The sequence below is a fragment of the Strix aluco genome, chromosome 2 (genome assembly GCF_031877795.1).
Source record: "Strix aluco isolate bStrAlu1 chromosome 2, bStrAlu1.hap1, whole genome shotgun sequence".
Lineage (NCBI taxonomy): Eukaryota > Metazoa > Chordata > Aves > Strigiformes > Strigidae > Strix > Strix aluco.
The window spans coordinates 92,582,794-92,602,846 of NC_133932.1; the positions used below are offsets into that span (position 1 = coordinate 92,582,794).

Here is a 20,053-nt window from a genome sequence, read left to right on the forward strand (position 1 = left end):
GGAGGAAAGAGCTGGTGGCACCTCACTTTTAGATGGGTTTGTCTGTTTTCATTAACTGTGCCCTCCACCAAGAAACATGGCTGTCTTCTGGTAGAGTTGCTGTTCTGCTTTGCAGTTGAGGAAGCTGTCTCTGGGGTGCACAAAGGGTTTCCTACATGATACAGCATAAAAAACAGGACTACAGTTGGGAACTACTTGCACTGGATCTGGATTATTGCTTAGAAGGACGTTGCACTCCTTGATGTGCTTTGATTTTTAACTTGATAAAAAATTAAGTATGAATTAAGGAATGCAAGAAATAAATAAACCATAGTTATTTTTCTAAAGTACAGATTTTGTCTATTAGATACATCTCAGTCTGTGTCAAGATCTAGAAACTTGTACTGCCACAGTCAAAAGCTATTTTTGGATAAATTGCACGACAGCAGTGATTTTAATAAGGGACCTGATGCTTGGAGACAGTGACTAAACCTTTGCTGGGCTCTGAAACAACTCATGCTCCCAACTTAAATGGGTGTCCCGGGCACCTCGCGCAGTCGAGTTACATATTTGTGTATGGAAAAAGAAAACAGTAGCTCTGTAGCATTACTAATACATTATCTTGAAGGATTAGCTATAAATTTATGATACTAAAAATTTGAGCTAGACTGATGTGGGCTTTTTTGCTGCCTCAGGCTATATTTATACAGTGTAGTTGTAATCAGAAGTGTCATAAATCTGTGTGTTTTTTCTCTTATTTTCAGTGAAAGATAATCTGTAAAACTGTGCTTGCCAGACTTCTCTTAATACTTTGGTGGCTTGTCAGTATAATAATTAACTTAAATCCCCTGTGTTTCCCACTTCAAAATCCATGAGGGTGATACCGACTTTGTATTTTACAAACAGTATAACAGTGAATCTGGATTGTTAAGCCTTCTTAGGCAACATGTATTTATCCTCCCTTCTTCTATCCCTTCCCTGGAGAATGTGGGTTAAAAGTTAAAACATCTAAGTCTTGTGACTGTATTTTGAGAAAGAGGATGCTTTGCTTTTGTGGTTGGGTGGTTGGGGTTTTTTTTTTCTTGGGTGGTTTTTTTTTTTGGTTGGTGTTTGTTTTTTCTTGTTTGTTTTGTTTTTTTTTTTTTTTCTCCAGAGCTGTATATTCTCTTTAGCATGTGACTTCATCATTTAAAAAATAATGTGTTTCACTGTAACTGAAAGGATAGTTAAGGGGCAGAGTGCTAGATATACTTGGTGTGAACTGTTGGTGTTAGTTTTTTTTAAACTATTATTCATTGAGTGCCACTGCCAGTTGCTTGGTTGCTGCTTGCTTTCATGAAAATGTTGAATGCTGATTATTCCTGGTGTGATACAACACAGGTCGCTTGTCCTTGGGCTTTTGCTGTGAGCACCTGATGGTGTACTTTGTGGAGAGCTGTGCTCATAAGCATCCGTTGCTGAAGGCGGTGGGGGGCTCTGGACAGATGCCCGGAGGTGCCATGTGCGTAGTGAGCCAGACCAAGGCAGAGCTCCCTCACTCTCTTCCAGATACTTCCCAAGGATAGATATGTCCTGCAGCCTGAAACCAAGCGTGACCTTCATGATTTACGGTTGAAATGCAGGCAGAATTTTCCACAGTCTGCTTTGTGTTCCTTCTTTCTGCTTTAGTATGAAATAAGTTACACTATTGGAAAAAAATTATTACAGATGTTGCTGAAAACCACTGTTTTAGCAGCATTATTAAGCGTTTTGGAACTGAGACACAAGCTGGACACTGCGTTATTTTTCTAGAAGGGAGAAACAATATCGTCTGAGGTTGTACCAGTTTTGAATAGAAAAAGGAACTGAATATGTCCTCTGAGTCCTAGGTACTAAGTGCAGTTTAACTTTAGCATCAAAGTATAATAATAATCGTGGATTCCATATTCAATTTTGCTGATGCAATCTGTGGAGTCCTGGGTGATTAATATCATGTATGCGTCCTGGTGCTTTGTTCACAGATGATAGGAAACTACAGAAATCTGTTCCTCCTTCTGTTTCATCCTGTGATTCATATTCTTAGTTTGTACATCAAAATTCAAAACTTGAAATTTCCTTTTGGAAGATATTTTATATCTCAGATGGATTATAACATGCTTACATAAACATACCGTGTGTGCATAGGAAAAAAACCCCACAACTGGTGGAATTACTATTACTTTGCTTTTCACTTGTTGAAAGTTTACAGTCTTTCTCAGAGCAGTTGATCCAAACTGCTGAGGTCCCCTGGGTGTAGTCTAATAGTGTGTGCTAGTGGATGGCACGTGATTTGGCACTCAAGTAATGCAGGTCTTTCTTTCCAGCTGAAAACATATTGTCACTTTTCTGGTGTCTGTGTAAGCCATGGCTATAGCTGTTGTTAGGCTAGTGGGCATCACATGGGAAGACTAGGAAACCTGTGACACAGGAATTGTGTTCTAAAATGCAGTTAGTATTATGGGAAAGCTGGAATATTCCTGAAATTTAACTATGTGAACTGTATTTCTGTGGTACAGTACTTAAATATGAAGCTGCTGGGTTTTTTATCTCTTCAGAATGCCATGAACAAATAGGTTTCAAGATGTGTTAGCAAGCACAGGTAAATAATATATATTTTTACATACACACATGAATGCATATTTCATAATTAGGAGTAATGAAAAAAAAATTGCATTTATTTTTGAACAGCTTAGAAGGAAAGTAGGGTTTGGATTTTTTTTTTCTTTCCAGTTGTAAGAATGTTAAAACTTGTGTGAATCTCTCTAGTTCAGATTTTTTACCTGAATTTTGGGTCTTAAAAATGTGTGTCACTGGAGTGGGATCTTCCTATACTCCCAAAAAGCTGTGTTATCAAAGTCTTAATGGTTGGAGAGACCTAATATACACAGAAGACTCAGAATGGTAGACTAACATAGGTTGGAGGGACTCTCTGGAGGTCCGCTCCAGAGATTTGATCCAGTCCTTGCTCCAAGCAGGGCCAAATTCAAAGTTGATTCCAACTTCAAAGTTTGGTAAGGTTCATCTGACCCTTGTGTAATCAAGTTTTGAACATCTCCAAGGATGGAGATTCTGTGACCTTTCTAGGTCTGTTGCAGTGTTTAGTGACCTTCATGATAAAACCTTTTCCTATTTCCTTAATCAGAATGTCACTTGTTCCAGTTATGTCCTTTTCCTCCTGTCCCATTTCTGCACACCTCTGAGAGGAGTTGAGCTCTGTTGGCTTTGCACTGTATTAGGTAGTTGCAGACAGCAGTAAGATCCACACCCACACAACCCCGCCCCCCCACCCTGACCCTTCTCTTCTCCAGGCTGAACAGCCCCAGCTCTCACAGCCTGTCCACAGCCTCCTCTTGGTGGCATGTCCTGAACTCCCTCTGGTGTGTTCATGTCTGCCTTGTACTGGGGAGCCCAGCACTGGACCCACCACTCCAAATGTGTCTCGCCAGGGCTGAGCAGAGGGGGAGGATTACCTCCCTCCACCTGCTGGCGATCCTTTTCCTAATGCATCCCAGCATGCTGTTGACTGCCTTTATCACAAGGTCCCACCACTGGTTCATGGTCAACTTGTTGTCCCTCAGGACCCCCACCTCCTTTTCTCTCAAGTGTTTTCCAGCTGGTTGGCCCCCATGTACTGGTGCATTGAGTTACTCCTCCCCAAGCACAAGACCTGCCATTTACTTGTGCTGAACTTCACAGTGTTCCTGCTGAACCGTTTCTCCAACCATTTCATATCCCTCTGATTGGCATGCTGCCCTTGAGTGTACCAATCGCTTCCCCAAATTTTATGATATCTGCAAACCTGTTGAGGGTGTGCTATGTCCCATCATACTGGTTGTTAATGAAGCTGGCCTATTCAGTATTGGTACCTAGAAATTGGCTACTAATAGGACTTTGAGTAGCTGGTGAATATATTTTGAGGCCAGTGGTCCAGCTGGTTTTCTACCTACTTTGTAGTCCAGTAACTGGAGGTGAAGAAGAATTTATCTGGTGTGCGTAATGAATCATATGGGTTTCACAGTAGTAATACTTCCCTATTCTAAACCAGATTTTTTTAGGTACAGTTAGAAGAATGATTTCATTCTGGCACCCTCTGGTTCCCTTGGTCTTAAGGATTTTATTTCAATCACTCTGCTTCTGTCAGCCATCTGTAAAGTGCTTGTTCAGCTCATATTTTCATAACTCCCCACAGACCTTCCTCCCCTGTATTTCACATACAGAAAACTTGCAGTGGGATATTTACAGGAGGCAGTCCTGGCTTTTGAAGGTCATCATATTTTGCTTCCTGATGCTTTGTCCTGTACTCCTCTTGTTCCACCATATGGTGAGACTTCTTCTTTGCCATTGTCTCCTCTTCACCTTACTCTAGATAGCAAATTTAACCCTTTCTCTTCTAGACCTTGTATCTATTATCCTATTTTTCTGTTTTTCTCTTTAAACATAAATTAATATGAAAAAAATGTCTTCATTATGCCTCTACCTTGCACCTTTCCTGGATGCAGTTTGCAGCTTTGGTAGGAGGGCTTCCTGTTGGCATGTGAAAGAAAATCTGATGCTTGCGCTTGTTCACACAGGAAGGCATTGCTAAGCCAGGGCACTGGAGTGTGAGCAAGCTGGCAAAAATTCACAGATACAGCTGTTTTAAAGTCAATAGGAGTGTACAGTCACAAGATAGCATTTACTTGCTGGTCTCATCTGCTACTTCCCTGAAACAAATCTCATTAAGAAATATTAGACTTACGTACAGAAATGAACAGAGCAAAATAAATGTAAAGGACAGTTTTCCATTTGTTGTATTTGACAGAGTTGTTTAGTCTTTTTAAAGAAATACTGTGTATAACCCTAGTTTTAACTCTAGAGCTTGGTAATTTCTTCTGTGGTGGCAGTAAGCTAGATGGTCTTGACTATCATTAATACTCCATTTCCATTTCTGAGGAGCAGAGAAAATGCAAATGCAGTAGGGCGAGTTGCAGTAAACATGTATTTGTTTCCCTTCTGTACTTTTCAGTGGCATTTGAGTCTTTTCCTTCTGGTTCCTTTCCTGCTATTTCCTTTCCATTCCTGTTAGTCTGCCCTTGTCTTTCACAAGGGAGTATTGATATTTGTTACTGCTTTTAACAGCATTGTTTTCTTATGTGACTGTAGCATATAAGGAAGATAATGATAAGTTACCGAATTGCTCCATATAGATGAATGCTAATATCTTTTTCAGACAGTGCATCTCCATGATGCAGTACAGCAGTGAAGCATTCTGTGTGACCATTACCAATTAGAGTGTATATATAATTACCAGGATCCTTATAGCTAAAACGATATTAACACTGTATGATCAAATTCTAATAAAAAAAAAGTTTGCAACGTTTTTTGTGTGCAATAGAAAAAAATCCTGGTATTATTTATGGTGATTCTCTGGGTGTTACTAATCGGATGTAACCAAATCCCAAGAGATGAGAGGTATTTAGAAGTGTCTGTACGAAGTAATAACACCTTCTGTATGTGGTTACCTTGAGAGTGTCTACATTTCCATGTGTCCTTTTATGGTACTAAGAAGATTTTTACTTTAATGGTGAGATTAGTATTATTTTGAGTGCATTCGCTACTGTTCTTTATTAATATATAGCCTGTTATGTGGTAAAGATTTACATTTCATCTTTATGTACCTTGAGATGAGATGCATTGAAATAAAAAATAAAATACATGGACCAAATACTGACTTTTGTATTTCACTAGGAATCACAACCACTTAGATCATCAGCTCCAGGGACCTTTGTAATGACCTAGATGTGCCAGTATGAGAGTTCAACAGTGTCCAGAAACTTCATCTGACTAGGGTTAGCAACAGCCTTGCTTCTTTCAGAAAATAGACTTAGCTGGGGGAACATGGACTTCTGAATGAAGGACCTGCCTTTTGCTGCTCCTGTTGTTGTTTTTGGGGGGCACAGATCATAATGCTTGTGTACAAAATCAGTTTTTAAGAAATTTGAGGACTGATTGCTGTTGTGTATGTTTGGATTTTTTCATTTAAAAGACTACTGTATTATTTCATATCATCCTTAGGAGTAAAAATGTATTTTTCTTACATTCACTCTTGTTCTTGACAGCTAAAACTTAGTGATAATTCATACTGCTTTTAATCTTTAACGTTTTGCAGACATCATCTGTGATAGTTGATCTGCAAAACATCCTTAAAAGGCATAGAATTTATTAGAATTAGTCATATTTTGTGGGGGATTTAATCCTAATTTTCTATTGAAAAACGTTTACTTTATAGACTCTATAGGAACAATTGAAGTAAATATCAGAGCTCTTGGCAAACTCCCAGCCCGCATACACAGACTATTTTTGTTCTATTTGTGGTCCTAATGGTAAGTTAAAGCAGATGTTTTGTCTTCAGAGTGAATCAGGGTGAATCTTGGTGCTACAGGCAGTTTTGCTTTGCAGGTCCAGTGATTCCATTCTTGAAGCTTGTCTATAATGGATATAATAAAGATCTTTGAGGTAATCAGTGGTGTGAATTGCTAGGGAGAGACTAGATGATCTCTTGAGGTTTCCTCCATCCTGGTTTTTCAGATTTGTGTGAACTCTCCATTGATGGCTCTTTAGGTGGCAACAGAGAAAATGAAGCTGTGAAATCAGGGGAGGGCCAGGTGCTAAGGTCCCTGATCTGGCACACCCCTAGCAGGAGGGGAGGAGGAGAAAGACAGGTGTTTTCCTAGCTATGCCATCCCACTCTTGCTAATTTCTTCCAGTTTGGGAACAGCTCAGAGACAGTGGTCTGCTGGACCTTGCCTCCAGGGTGGTCATAGCTTAAGCTCAAGCTAATGCCGATGAGCTGCTTGAAGCTTAATGTAGTATTAGTTTAATTTAGCATTAATACCTCCCACTCCTATGGAGGAGGTCGTTTAGCTTGGGGGATGGGATGGGAGGGAAGGTGAGGGGAAAGGATGATGCAGGCAGGAAGCTGAGCCGAAGAGAGGCAGCATAGAGGTGGTCTCCTGCTGAGGTCCTTAGCAAGCCTTCTCCAGCTCAGGGTCCTATCTTGCCTTCCAATGCCTATAAGAGACTTTTATGATCACCTGTGTAAAGGTTTGTGTTGCTCTGTCCTTCTTGCCACCTACTGCTCCAACCCTGTAACAGAACTCAACATGGCTACTTCTTGTCTTCATCGCCCTTCTCAAGAAGAGGGGAGGGCATGTTCTGGTTGTCTGTTCGGTCTTTTATCTTGGAAATTTATTCTCTTTCTTTTCTGAACCCAGAAAGGGTGCTTGTCTGAGAGCGCTGGGTACAAAGCTCAGAAGACAAAGCTGGTGCTACTATCACCATTGCTGGTGCGCTGGTCTTCAGGAAACTTCTCAAGAGCAGCTTTTGTGAAACATTTGCATCCCTGGTACAGCCTAGAGATGTTTGTGTATTTTGAAGGCATTTATAGGATAGTAACAAGATGCTTGTGAATGTCATCCCTAGATATTAGTACAAATGTGCTTCTGTATTTAGATAATACGCTCCTTCCAAACTCATTCAATGTAGTGTTGCCTTGTGGGCTCTTTTCAAACCCTGATAAGGAAAACAACACTGAAAAAAAAAGACATTATTTCTTTCAGTATGTGTTTAAAAGAGTGTACTTGTATTTGCTGACATACTGCAGGTTAAGATGCTTTCAGTTAAGCTTGTAGCTTTTCAGTGAATTTGCTTGCTAGGAAGCCAGACCTCGCTGCTTTTTCATTTTGAAATGGTGCTGGTTTGTTCTAATCCTTCTCTGCATGTCAAAACCCTTTAAACCGTTGGCCCTAGTCCATGAGATTTTTCTATACAAGAGCATGACTTACCATATTTGATACCCTAAAGATTAGGGGCCTGTCGAGATTTCCTGACTGCTTGACACTTGTATTTTAGTGTGCCTGCTGTGAGCAGCAGGACGTGAAAGTGGACAGGCAGATGAATCACTGGACTGATCTCGTGTTAATGTCGCTTGGTCAGTTGATAAGGGAAAGAGAGATGAGAAAAGTGGGCTTCCTCTGTATGTCAGGTTGGAAAATGCAGCTGGAAAAGCAAAATAATCTGGCTGTAATGTATCAGTGGGACTAAGAATAGAAGTGATGCAGCTGGTGGAAATGGCCCTTAAATGCAAGAAGCCTTCCCCTGTTTGTCCTCCCCAGCTGTAAGCCTCCAGTTGGGTACTAAGGCCTAATGGGCCAGGGAGGAGGGGTAGTAATAGGCCTGTGCCCTGGTGGGAGCAGTTTGGATTTTAACCCTTTGATACATGTTCTCTATGTGGGTTTGTGCATATGTCCACATGCAATTTTTTTTGTCTTTTTTTGAAACTAACCCTTGAAGGATATGGAAGAGCCTGATCCAATATGTAGACATTGTTTTCACTTCATATTTTCTCTGGTATCAAACTTCAGGGCTGTAACACTGATTTTTTTGGTTTTTTAAACTGTAAATGGAGACTTCTGGGAGTGTTATTTTCAGTGGTTTGCTTTGTATTATCTATAAAAATTGGTCTATGTAACAAAAACTTGTGATTTTTTTTTGTTGATTTATATTACTTTCTCCCATGTATATTAAATTGGTTTGATTTCCTTTTCCCCCCAAGAGACTAACATTTGTTTTGTTTTCTAATCCTTAATTCATTGTCTTATAAAAATCAGCAAGTTATAACCTGCTTCATATTATAAGACTGAATTACAGTTAATTAAAAATAGATATTTGTAATGGACATTTTAACAGAATCTTAATTGTGATAACTCAACAGGATGCAACTCTGTAGGGGTTATCATTAGGATGATGACATTTGCCACTTGTGGGGAGTGTTAGTTGTTTGCAATATTCCTCACGTTTATTGCAAAGACTATTGCAGCTACCTCTGCTTTTAATAAAACTGTTCTCAGAACACGTTAATATTGAAGCATACAATGATATTTGCTGTTTGCCTCTGGACCACTGTCAGTACTTTGATTATTTTGTGTTGTTAACTGAAGTTTGCTCCTGTAGTGATGCTTTTATAATTGCTTTGTCTTTGGTAACAAAACCTTTTCAATAAGAGAGCATCTTGAGACAGGTTCTGTTTTTGTGGTGTCTTGGAGTAGGTAGTACCAGCCACTTGTACTGCTAGCATTGCATTCAGAATATTAAAAGCTCAAAATATGAAGAACAGAGAATATTTGTATCTAGTGAATAATCAGGAGCACAACTTGGGATATAGAAAAAATAATTATCTTTCATACAAATAAAATCCAACCTTGAAATCTGTTATAGTTGTGTATTAAACAGCAGGATGGAGTCAGAATTTGCCTTTTTAGTGGGAATAAAGCCAGCCTCAGTGAAACTGTGAGAAGGTGGTGGTTGGAATAGTGTCAGTGGCTGAGTCTTCCGTAAAAGAAGGAAGCTCAAGGATGAGGATGAAGTGAGAGCTGTGCTAAGAGAAGTGATGAGGATAGGTGGGACAAGTCACATAGTAGTGTTGGGCTCACAAACTCTTAATCGCCTGGTTTCAGATTGTATGTAAGGCAGTGGGGCATGAAACTGCTGACTCCCTGGGATAAGAAAAGGGTGGTCTGGTTAACAGCCCCACACCCCTGGAGTTTGTGGCTGGAGGTGCCAGCTGTGGCACCAAAGCCTGGATGTGCATGGGGGACAGCCACTCTGGAGCTGGAGGGGCTGCTGCCTTGCAATGCCGACTCACCTACGAGAAGCCTGCCCTGTCAGTGAGGGAGGCGGAAAGGGAGATCTAGTGGTCAAGAGGGGAGGATTTCCCTGCCTGGGCCAGGTGTCACTGGGAGCAGGGTCTGGTGGTGGCTGTGTTTCCAGGGTAGCCATAGGGATTGTGAACCTGAGAGAAATGGGAGGACACTTGAGGCTTGAGATCTGGACAACTGCAACGTTTCTGCTGGGTGATGCAGAAAGAAGAACTGGTGTAATTGAAGGGAGTAGTTGGGAGAAAGGGCTGAGGAACTCTGTGACACTGGTGGTAGATGAGGGGCAACTGCTTGAAATCAGTGTAATTGTAACAGCAAAAGCTGTGTTCACTGTCTCTTACTTAATCAAATTACAGGAATATTTTTCAATAGTTAATATAATTTAGGAGCTTTCTCATAATTTCAAAATAGCAGGTAGTTGTATTCCAGGCGTTAAACCGAGGTTGGGTACAGCTCCAGGTGCATCTTCAGCTAACACATTTCTGCTACTGCCAGTTAGTTTAACCACTTTGTTAAGTGGTTTAAGTCATGTACCGTGTCAGGTGTTACCTGCAAATCAAGAAAGTAATCAAAGGGAATTGATAGAAAAACAAAAGCTTTGATTGTTGAGGGGTTGCTGAACTTGATCCTCAGGGAAGTGGTGAGTGTAGTTGTTCATGTCATTCATAGTGCTCTAAGTCAGGATGGTTTACAGGGGTTTTGGATCATGGTGGTTAGCCAGGAATAGTTTCAGGTGTCTTGGGTAGAAGTCTTTGAGCCTTGCCAGAGGCATGCTTCACTGAAAACAATGTCCATACTGTCACGTCTGTATTGTTTTTCTCTTACACCTGGAATATTGCAAAAAAAAAAAAAATAATGATTGTTCTCCTCAGTGGTAACCTCCTCTGGTATTAGTGTCTCTATTGCTATTAAATTATTTATTAATGCTGATTATTGATTTATTTGTTGCACCCTTTTCCCTGAAAGATAATTAAATATGATGAGTCCACTTGCTAGCTTGTAATGGGAATGGTGGGAGCATAAATTTGGGATTGATTGGTTTTACTGGGGTGACAGGAGTACAGGACTAGCCAGCTTGGTGAAGGTCCAGGGGCTCTAGGGTGAAAATCCTTAGTCTTTAAAATTGTGTTTTCCTCCGTGCATTACAGGTTTGTTTCTTTGTTGTGCTTTCCTCTCTAGTTTAATAAGCGAAGCAATGCATCTTCCTTACCATCCTTAGTTTCTGATTTTTGTAATAATTTCTTTTTATGGTGGTGTCCATGTAACTGATGAGCAGTGTGCTTGTATTAACTTCTATGTATCAGCTTGGTATGCAGGAAGCTTAGCGTGGGCAGTGTTGCCAATTCCTGCTTGATAGTAGTATTTAACCATCTCAGGTTACTTTTTTTTCTTCTTTTTTCTCCAAGCTCCTTTAAAAATGGGATGCCTTTCCAAGTCGGTCTGGCTGCATTGAAAATGATGACTTTTAAAGTCTTAAAAATTGGAAGTTTTGATTGGATGAACAAAGGAACCCAAGACTTGTTTAAAAAAAACCAGTGCTCTTAAAACTTGTAGTACCCTTCATTCTGCAGACAACTAAGTACCATTTTATTTAAAATGCTTTTTGATCAAGAGCAGTTGCTGGACCAACTGCAATGACAGTGACTCAGGCCCCTGCACTGCCTCTTTCTCTCCTTCAGTTACAGAGCCATGAAAGGCAGCTAGCACAGGTGTAGGTGTCTGTAGGCAGGTGAGATGAACCTGCCAACTGGCAAGAACTTTATTTGCTAAAGTTATTCTTCAGGCTATAGTTTCTGGGCTGTGACTGTGAATAACTGCTGAGCAATGGTTAAGGGAGTGGTTTGTCCATCTTGGTTGGCAGAATGAAATGGCACTGGCTTACTGCATGCAGATGGTGAGTCCTGCAGGCTGCTGCAGTGATCTCAGTAGGAGACTAGAAACTACAAATTACCTTTGGACATCAGGCTACTTCTGATTTTTGCACTTAAACATGTAGTCAGATTTGCAGATTAATTCTGCCCCTGGAATACTGAATGAAATAGTACATTGAATTACTCCCGAGCACCCCCCTGCCCCCCAGAAAGACTAAGTGATGAGGGAACTGTCAGATAGGGAAGAAGCAAATATATTTCTATTTAAGCAAGGAAAGGAAAATAACCAGAGCAACTGTGTCTCCTGTCAAAAGTATGAGGGCTATTAGAACAAGGAGAGAAGTGACGAGGACTAGGGAGGCTCGTGGAATATGCTCAGGTATGTATCAGGTAGATCTCCAAACACTTGTAGCTGTTGAATCTGCTAGCAGAGCTGTTTCAAGATGGTCAATGCCTGATGGGAACATGGTATACTTAAATGCAGGATTTCTCCCTTTTCTGAGCTACAGTATGCTGAGGGATAATTATTCGTAATAATGCCAGTCTTCACTTTCAAGAAAGGGCATGCTAGGAGAAAAGACATTAAAATTATTAATGGAAACAGTTGTGGTCAATTGATCAATTTTAGAGAGTGTACCTTCTTATTAAAATTGACGGTCATCAGCCACATTTGTAGGATGCCAGCCAAATAGACTCCTTAAACTGATTAATAGCATCACTGCTGTCACACAGTGCCCCTGGTTTAGAGCCTGAATATGTACCCACACCTTCATGTACATAGGTATCATGCTGTTTTCTTGAAAAAACATTGGTACATTTCTAATGAAAGTCAAAAGAAGGGGCCCAAATTGTAATGAATGAAGTGATGAAATTTACTGTGGGTTGAGCAAAGGCAGGAGTAGGAGTGGAATATAACTGCCCACTATGTAGAGCAGGGTGCAGTCAGCTGTTGACTTTCTTTTTTCTTGGAAGTATAACTCTGAGTCTGGAAATGAGGATGGTTGAGTTTCTTTGGTGTACATCACAACTTGTGTTTGCTTGGTTGTCTTTGCTCATTTTTCCCAACTTTGGGATAAATTTTGGAAGCCTGTCTTCTCTTAGCTGCTGTGACTGTGCTAGCTAGAGAAGTCAACGCTGCCTCATGCTTATTGCCACCTCCGTTTTAGAGGAGCAAAATAGGTTTGTTTGAGCAGTTTGGGGTTTTGCGAACTTATTTTGCACTGATTGACACAGTGAGGTGGGACTAGCACACGTTGCTCAGTAGACACTTCTGAGGACGTGACCATCTCCGAGCTGGGGCTTGGTGGAACAAAGTGTTGACTCTTGTTGCCTGTGCCAGCCGTGGGGGCATCAACACCAATTTTATAACCACCTTCTGGTCATGTATAAACTTACTGCTTGTTTAGCTTTCTCTGCTGTTTGTGGGAATGATTTTGTTCCCTCTTCTTTTAAAAGAAGTTTAATGGGCACAGCTTATTCTGGTTTTGCTTATTCTAAAAGTGATTTTGCTGTGAAAGTTGGCACAGCATGCTCAACACTGTGGTAAGGGGAAAGCCGCGTGGTATTTTGTCCACAGTGGGATGATGGTTAGTGCTGTTCTCTAACTTCTTTACAACATCTTGCACAGTGTAAAACGAGAAGACATGCCAGGGTTTACATAAGCTACTACATATAAACAGATTTTTCCATTGTCCTGGTGTTCCAGCTATGAGGAGACTCTCTACAAAGTTTTGAGCTGTGTAAGGGTAGTATTTGCCATTTGAGGCAGAATTAATTTGTTTCAGACATTCATGTGTTTCAGACTTTCTTGCAGGCTGAATCTCCGGTACCTGTGCTCTGTTACCAAATCATGGGATGTTTGCTACAGCTTGGTTGACCAAGAGCAGATTTTGGCACAAGTCTGCAGTGAAGTTGTACTTGTTCCTTTGGACTTGTAACGTGGAGCCTTAGGTGGTCAGCCACCTTCCCTTAGATCAGGTGGTCAGGGGGCTGCCATCACCACAAGGAACATCAGATGCACTGTCCACACAGAAAGTGATGTGTGTCCTAAGGAAACTGGTGACCTTGTCCTTAAACTCTGGCTATTTAATTTATAACCGTATACATGTGCAACGATTGTTTGTTCTTCTCATGGTCTCTGGGATTCAGCAGCCAGGAAATAAAGAAAAATCCTTATTTTGTTTTTAAATGGGTTAAAATATAAATGAAGATTGTCTTGCAACTCTGAGGAGAGAGCGTAAGTACTGTTGCCTGTACTGCAAGTAGAGCTGGCTTGATTCTGGACCAAGCGTAAACCTAGTTTGAGTAAAGGTATTAAACCAGAAGAGGAGGAGTGGGTGATAAAATTTGGTAATGCTAATCCTTATTAGCAGGGCAAAATAAGAATATGAAACTTGTACGGTTAAGTCTTTTTCTAGGGAACCGCTATAGTCAATCTAGTCTCTTGAAAGATCTGCTGGAGTGGTTGGTCTTCATCCCTTTTCCTACTGTGATGATATGGAAGACTCACTGGCAAGTCTTTCCCTCTTATCCTGCTTGAAGCACAAGCAGTTTTCCTGGGGGATACCTTCCTTTTGGATTTCACGCTTGGGTTTTTTTTTTGGCTTAATATTTAGTACACTTAATGACATTTGTTTTATCTGAAGTGCAAACAAAGTGTAGAAACACAACACATAATTCCAACCTGAAATTAGGAATAACCAGTTTTTAAATAAAACCGGTTTTGTAATCTCTTTCAGATGCTTATAAGTCCTTATGAGTAGAAATCTTGGATAGTCATTAACTGGAAAGTGTAATATGTACTGTTTTGCTGAAGAAGGTCTGAAAATATGGGGTGGGGGGAAAGTCTGAAGATAAGGGGAAAAGAACACTTTTTAAAAATTACAGTTCTTTATGGGTTCAGAAACATAGTTACATTTTACAGCTTGGCTGAAAATCCTGTGTTGTTTTGATGATATATTAGAAAGTATGCTTTTGGCAGATTCCTGAGGACAGTTGTTTACAGAAAATATTTAATCAATTCACCAAAAATTTGTGGCTGTATGCGTGCGTGTTTTTATATTCATATGCATTCATGTATATATGCGTGTGTGTATAGATATATATGTATAAAACTGTAATTGATGTAATAAGAAGAGGCCCACTAAGTCCTTTGACTTTCTGAACAGGCTGGTAAATAAAATTTTAACTCTGATGTGGAGTTTGAACTGTATGCAAGCATAAGGTGGTGAACTAAGAGACCTTGCGCTGAGTGGGTGCGCTGTAACACGAACATTTCCTTATGTCAGAGAAGCTGTCCAAAGTGATGTGTGACTGTGTTTATCAAAATTTTATTTTATTTAGATCTAACAAATCCCAATGCCATTCTATTTAAACTAGAGTTGTGAAGGGAGTATCAAGGTTTCAGAGCTATTCATTCAAACAACTGAAAGTGTCAAAGATAACAACTACTTTTAGAATAAAAATTCAAGGGGAATGTAGTATTTCACTGTGTTTTCCTCTGCTCCCTGCAATTTATTGCACTCTTCTAGATTGACCACTGATTATTGCCTAAATCCAGGCATTTGAGGACTTCATTACTTCGCCAGATTTTAACTCTTCTTTTACCTTTACAATAGTAACAGCATGCACACACACTTTCTAATTTCATTTGTGTACACTGATACAGTTGCAGGGTTTTTTAAATATTACTGAAAGACATCATCTTTCCCAGAGTAATAATTCTCTGAAATTATGAAATGTAGTATATTTATATATAATTATTTTTGTCAAACCAGACCCTTAAGTTCTAGGGAGAACAAAGAGTTCTTGAAATTCATCTTTAAGTCCCAGGAGGTCTGGGACTTATCGTTGAAGCTGTTCAATTCAGAATAATTCATTAATGTCAAATAAAAGACCCTGTAAAGAATAATGTTTATTCCTCTAAGCCTCTGCTGAAAGACTGTGTAAGCACTCCTTGAAAGTTTAATCATTGAATAAACCTTTTAAAGGAAGGAGGGGGAGGAGCATGACGCAAAGGTTGTGTGTTCGGTTAATGAATTGTTCATCCACATCTGGCCAGCTGCATGCTTTTTTCTATGGCAACCTGTTATTAGAGTATAATGATTTGGGGGGGAAAAAGCCCAAGCAACATAAAAACAACACAGCTATACAATCAGGTGAGTGAAGGATGCATTTTCTTGTGCTGCCAAGAGACCAATGGCACTGAGATCGTTCTGGTTTGGCATAAAAGTGTTGGAGGCATCACCCCATAAGTCTCAGCTGAAATCAGATGTGCATGTGCAGGAGGAGCTGCATCACCCCCCACCATTGCAGACTGCAGCCTCCTCAGCTCAGGTACACCAGGGACTGAGCTGGTGGCAGAGTTGCTGCTTCTTACCTTGAATCATGATGTACTTCAGTAAGTGCATGTGTCTCTTCTTTCTCTGTGCTGGATGTCATTCTTCGTGGGAGTCTGGATAAATATTTCAGTCTGTAGGAGTTCAGGAGAGCTAGGTATTGCCTAGCAACAAGCATCCCACTCTCTGCCTCCTGCTTCTCTTTATTAAAATACCAGTGAAAACCAGAAGTTGAAGCATTAAGTTAATTTTCAGAAATATTTTGAGCAGCTTAAGATATTTTTATTATGACACTACGTCAGAACAACAAAGGTGTTGGCGGGGGAGCTGGCATCTTAAAGCAAGTAACTCCGCTTGCCTTGTTTGAACAGAAATCACAATCAAAGACTAGCAAAAACTTTAGCTGGGGACAGAATAAACATTATGATTGCAGTTTAGTGAGTAATAGAATGTGTAACAAGTGCTCCTTTGGTCCTGTGAGGTCTGTAAAATGTATAGCAGTTACACTTAACCTAAACTGAATGTGTTTTAAGCTGTTAATTACCTGGTTCATCTCGCAGCTTGTGATGCCTGCTGGTGGGGTAGTGTTTTACATTGGAATTAAAAGTTTTCCCACTTTTTTACAGACAACTTTGTGGCAAAATGTTTTGGCTAGTTTCAGTACAAAGATCCTGGGGGGTAGACCCAAGGCAAAAGAAAGGTCCAATTTAGGTTGACTTTTGAGTATGCTGATTCAGTGCAGTGCTGCACTGAATTTCATCCTCTCTTGTTCCTTTTCAATTTTAAATGTTGAGGACTGTTTCAAATCTGTAGCTTGTGGTTAATGTATATTTTATCTGTAGCTTCTGCAGAATGTCTGCTTTACAGAGTTTACGAGTTTTCCTGCAGGAATCAGAGACATAAGAAGAAAGGGCAAGTATGTGGCTGCTATTAATACAAAGGTAGCCCTCCTCAACGCTGAGTTGAGGATAACCTGTGTTTCTTTGTCTCTGAATGCTGCTGAAACCGTGCTTTCAGTGATCCTGCCTTACCTAATGTTCAGGGTGGCCTTCATGAGTTTGGAAGATGTCACACTCCATTTTTGGGGAAGTTTGGTGTGACTCAGGGCCTTTGAAAAGGATTGCAGAAGTTTTAAGTGCAGATTTAAAGGCTTTCAAGAAGAAAAGTGCATACTTTTAAAGGAAAATAAACGATGCAAGAAGGTGATTAAGAAACACAGTTATGCTGAAATACGGGGTTAGCTTTGTAGAGGGAAAAGTTAGTATATCTGGATTCAGCAAATGACTTGACTTTGTGAATGAGGTGGTGTTTTCCAAATGTATGTCCCCATATCTGTATGAGTTCAAAAATGGGGAAAATAGCATGAGGAATAATTTTTAGCTGTATTAATGGGAATTCACTTAAAAGTTAGCAGTACGTAAAAGAGATGTGAAAGCAATGCCAGCATGACCTTGTGTTTTAATGAATTAACATGGGTTTATATGTTCAAAAATGTCATGTTTGTAAAGTCAAGGGCACCTCTACATGTATAGTGATTTATGTTTGTCTAGAAATATGCTCAGCATGATTCCCCTGAAACCCTTCTCATGTTCCTTGCTCTGGTCCATGATTCCTGCTCAGCGGCGCTGGTGGGTGGGGTAGGGATGCCAGCCATGGTGGGGCTACCAGGGCATTTATTCTGATCAAGACAGGTTTTCAAAGTGGACTAGGTGTTGTCATTTCTGTTTGGTTTTCGCTTGCTGTAGGAGGAGTTGTCTAACATTGGGTGGCATTCATAAGGTTTATAAATTCCTGGGGTCTGAAAACACATTTTTAAGATAATGGTTAGCCTTTGACTGGAAGTGGATATAGTTCTGTGTTTGCTACTTAAATTTCTTTCTTTTGGTTGAAACTGGTGGTTTGTTAGGTGCTTTGCTCTATGATTACTTAAAGACCCCTTTAGACATAAAGGTTTTGAATCAGGAGCATTGTGCATTTGTCTCATTAGGTAAATTTTCTTCTGGTATAAAAAACACTTGATACAAATGGAAGATGCTTCTATTTGGACTTTCATGTCTATTTCTATATTTCTAATAGTAGAAACTGAGATTTCACAGTAAGCCACTGAAAACCAAAAGTCTAGAGCAGATTCAACAGCAGTGCAGAGTGAATGCACTAGATCTGTAAGGATGCGTGGTCCTATTTTTCATATGCGTTTCAAAGTCATTTAATCTGAAGCTGAAGCTTTTCAGCTCTTCTGAAAATCAGGCAACAGATTTGTGATGTTACTAGTTAAATGCTGGTTTCAGATGAACTGTTTGCTCTTCATCTTCTCCCCAAAAGCAGCCTAAAATAGATGCAGTGAAGAGGCCTGTGGCCTGTATGGGTGGCATGTGTGGCAAGTGTGCATTGGCCACCAAAATCAATACTCTTGGTCACCTTGGTGGTCAGTGCTAGGGTATAACCCCTGTCCTACCATCAAACCACATGATGGTGGAGCAGCATTGTGGGAAGGTGGCACTGCTGGAGCTTGTGATGTGCCCTGCTTGTGCTTCCCAAAGAGGGGGACAAGCAATAGCCCTTCTGTGAAGGAGAGCACCCCAGTGATGCAAGGATGTGGGCAATTCAGTGCTTGATAAATTGTGCAGACCTGAAGAGAATTAATAAGCAAATCCGATTATTTATCGTTGTTAACAAAGTAGCTTTTTCATGAGGAGGGCTGTTGTACATGATTTGATAACTCAAAACCAGCTGTGGCTATGGCTAGTTGGATAGCGGTGTGTTCGCACTTTTGAAACACATACCCATGTTTGCTGTGTCACCATGGCCACGGTAACCTAATAGAACTTTGGCAGTTGCGTGTAACTTGAAGCTAAGTTGTGTTGTAGGATTGTGTGTGTCTGTGTAGGGAGGAGTAATGAGAAGACCTAGAGAATTAGAAACAATTACAGGTCAAACTCTGTTTTCCTCTGACAGAGACCCCATGAAGCTTTTGCATAAATTATATTTAATTTTAAAGAACTTGTTGACTACGTCATTTCCACTACATCATGCAAGTCCAGGACGTGGAAAACCTAGTACACTTGTCCTGTTTTTGGACATTAGCACAGAGAAAGAGCAGCTAGTAGAAACTCAAAGGTGGTTCTTCAAGCGTTCAAATTTAAAAAAAAAAAAAAATCTGCTTCATGAAGTGGAAATTTTGAAGCAATCCAAGTAATGCCAAGGGTGATTAAATATTGGAAAATCTACAAGATGCAGGGTACATGGGACAAATGGTCCACAATAGTTAACATGCTCTAAGCCTACAGTATTTAGTTACATTTAGTTGTAGTTGTGTCAGTGTCTGCAACCTTTTATGATTCATATGAAAATTTGGAACTTTTTTCTATTAGCTTTAATATTGTCTTAGAAATCAAGTGCATGGTGTCAGTATAATAGTAGCACAGTATATGAATATTTACTAATTTTGCATGCTTAGGGGAGCTTCTTGTCTTGTTTTCAGTGTAAAAGTTTGCTTACTGTTTGGAAAGCTGTTAGTCATGTTGTTGTGTATACAGCAGTAATGAAACTACTGCTGGATTGTGGTTTAAAAGCAGGCAGGTGATGCTCCACTGCTATTTGAAAGATGACCTTATTTTGAATGATACACAAATAACAGCAGACTGTTTATAATAACTCTGACAGCAGATTTAGATTCTTGACTTCGCACCATTTCCATTATTAAGAGACATTTGTAAGTAGCATTTGCTTCCAGATATATGCATGTATTCTGGCAAGAGGTTTAAGACATCCTGTCTATTATTTAAATTTTAGACATCTGAAGCTTCCCCCCTGCCTCCCCCAAAGACTTTAAAAAAGTTAGACTAATGGATTACTATATCTTCTTAAACTGGAACGAGCCTCCCAAAAGTGTAATACAGTGTGTAAATCTCTATATACACTTTTCTTGTATACATTCATATGGAAACATAACTAAAATAATAATGTATCTATCCATAAGAAACCTTTCAAGAAATACATACAAATTTTGTAATGGTCTTACACAGTTATTTCCTGTGGCTGGAATATTGACTGAGCTCACTAATAGATGTAATTTGGTTTTTAATGCATTATTGTCCAGATCTCACATAGTATTTCTGGGAAACACATTTTGAAATACCAGTAAAGAATATTC

At 39.9% G+C, this 20,053-nt stretch overlaps 1 protein-coding gene across 6 annotated transcripts in view; it reads left to right on the forward strand.

Moving 5' to 3' along the window:
- Positions 1-20,053, forward strand: part of KLF12 (KLF transcription factor 12) — a 248,325-nt gene that overhangs the window by 50,361 nt on the left and 177,911 nt on the right. The window lies entirely within an intron of this gene.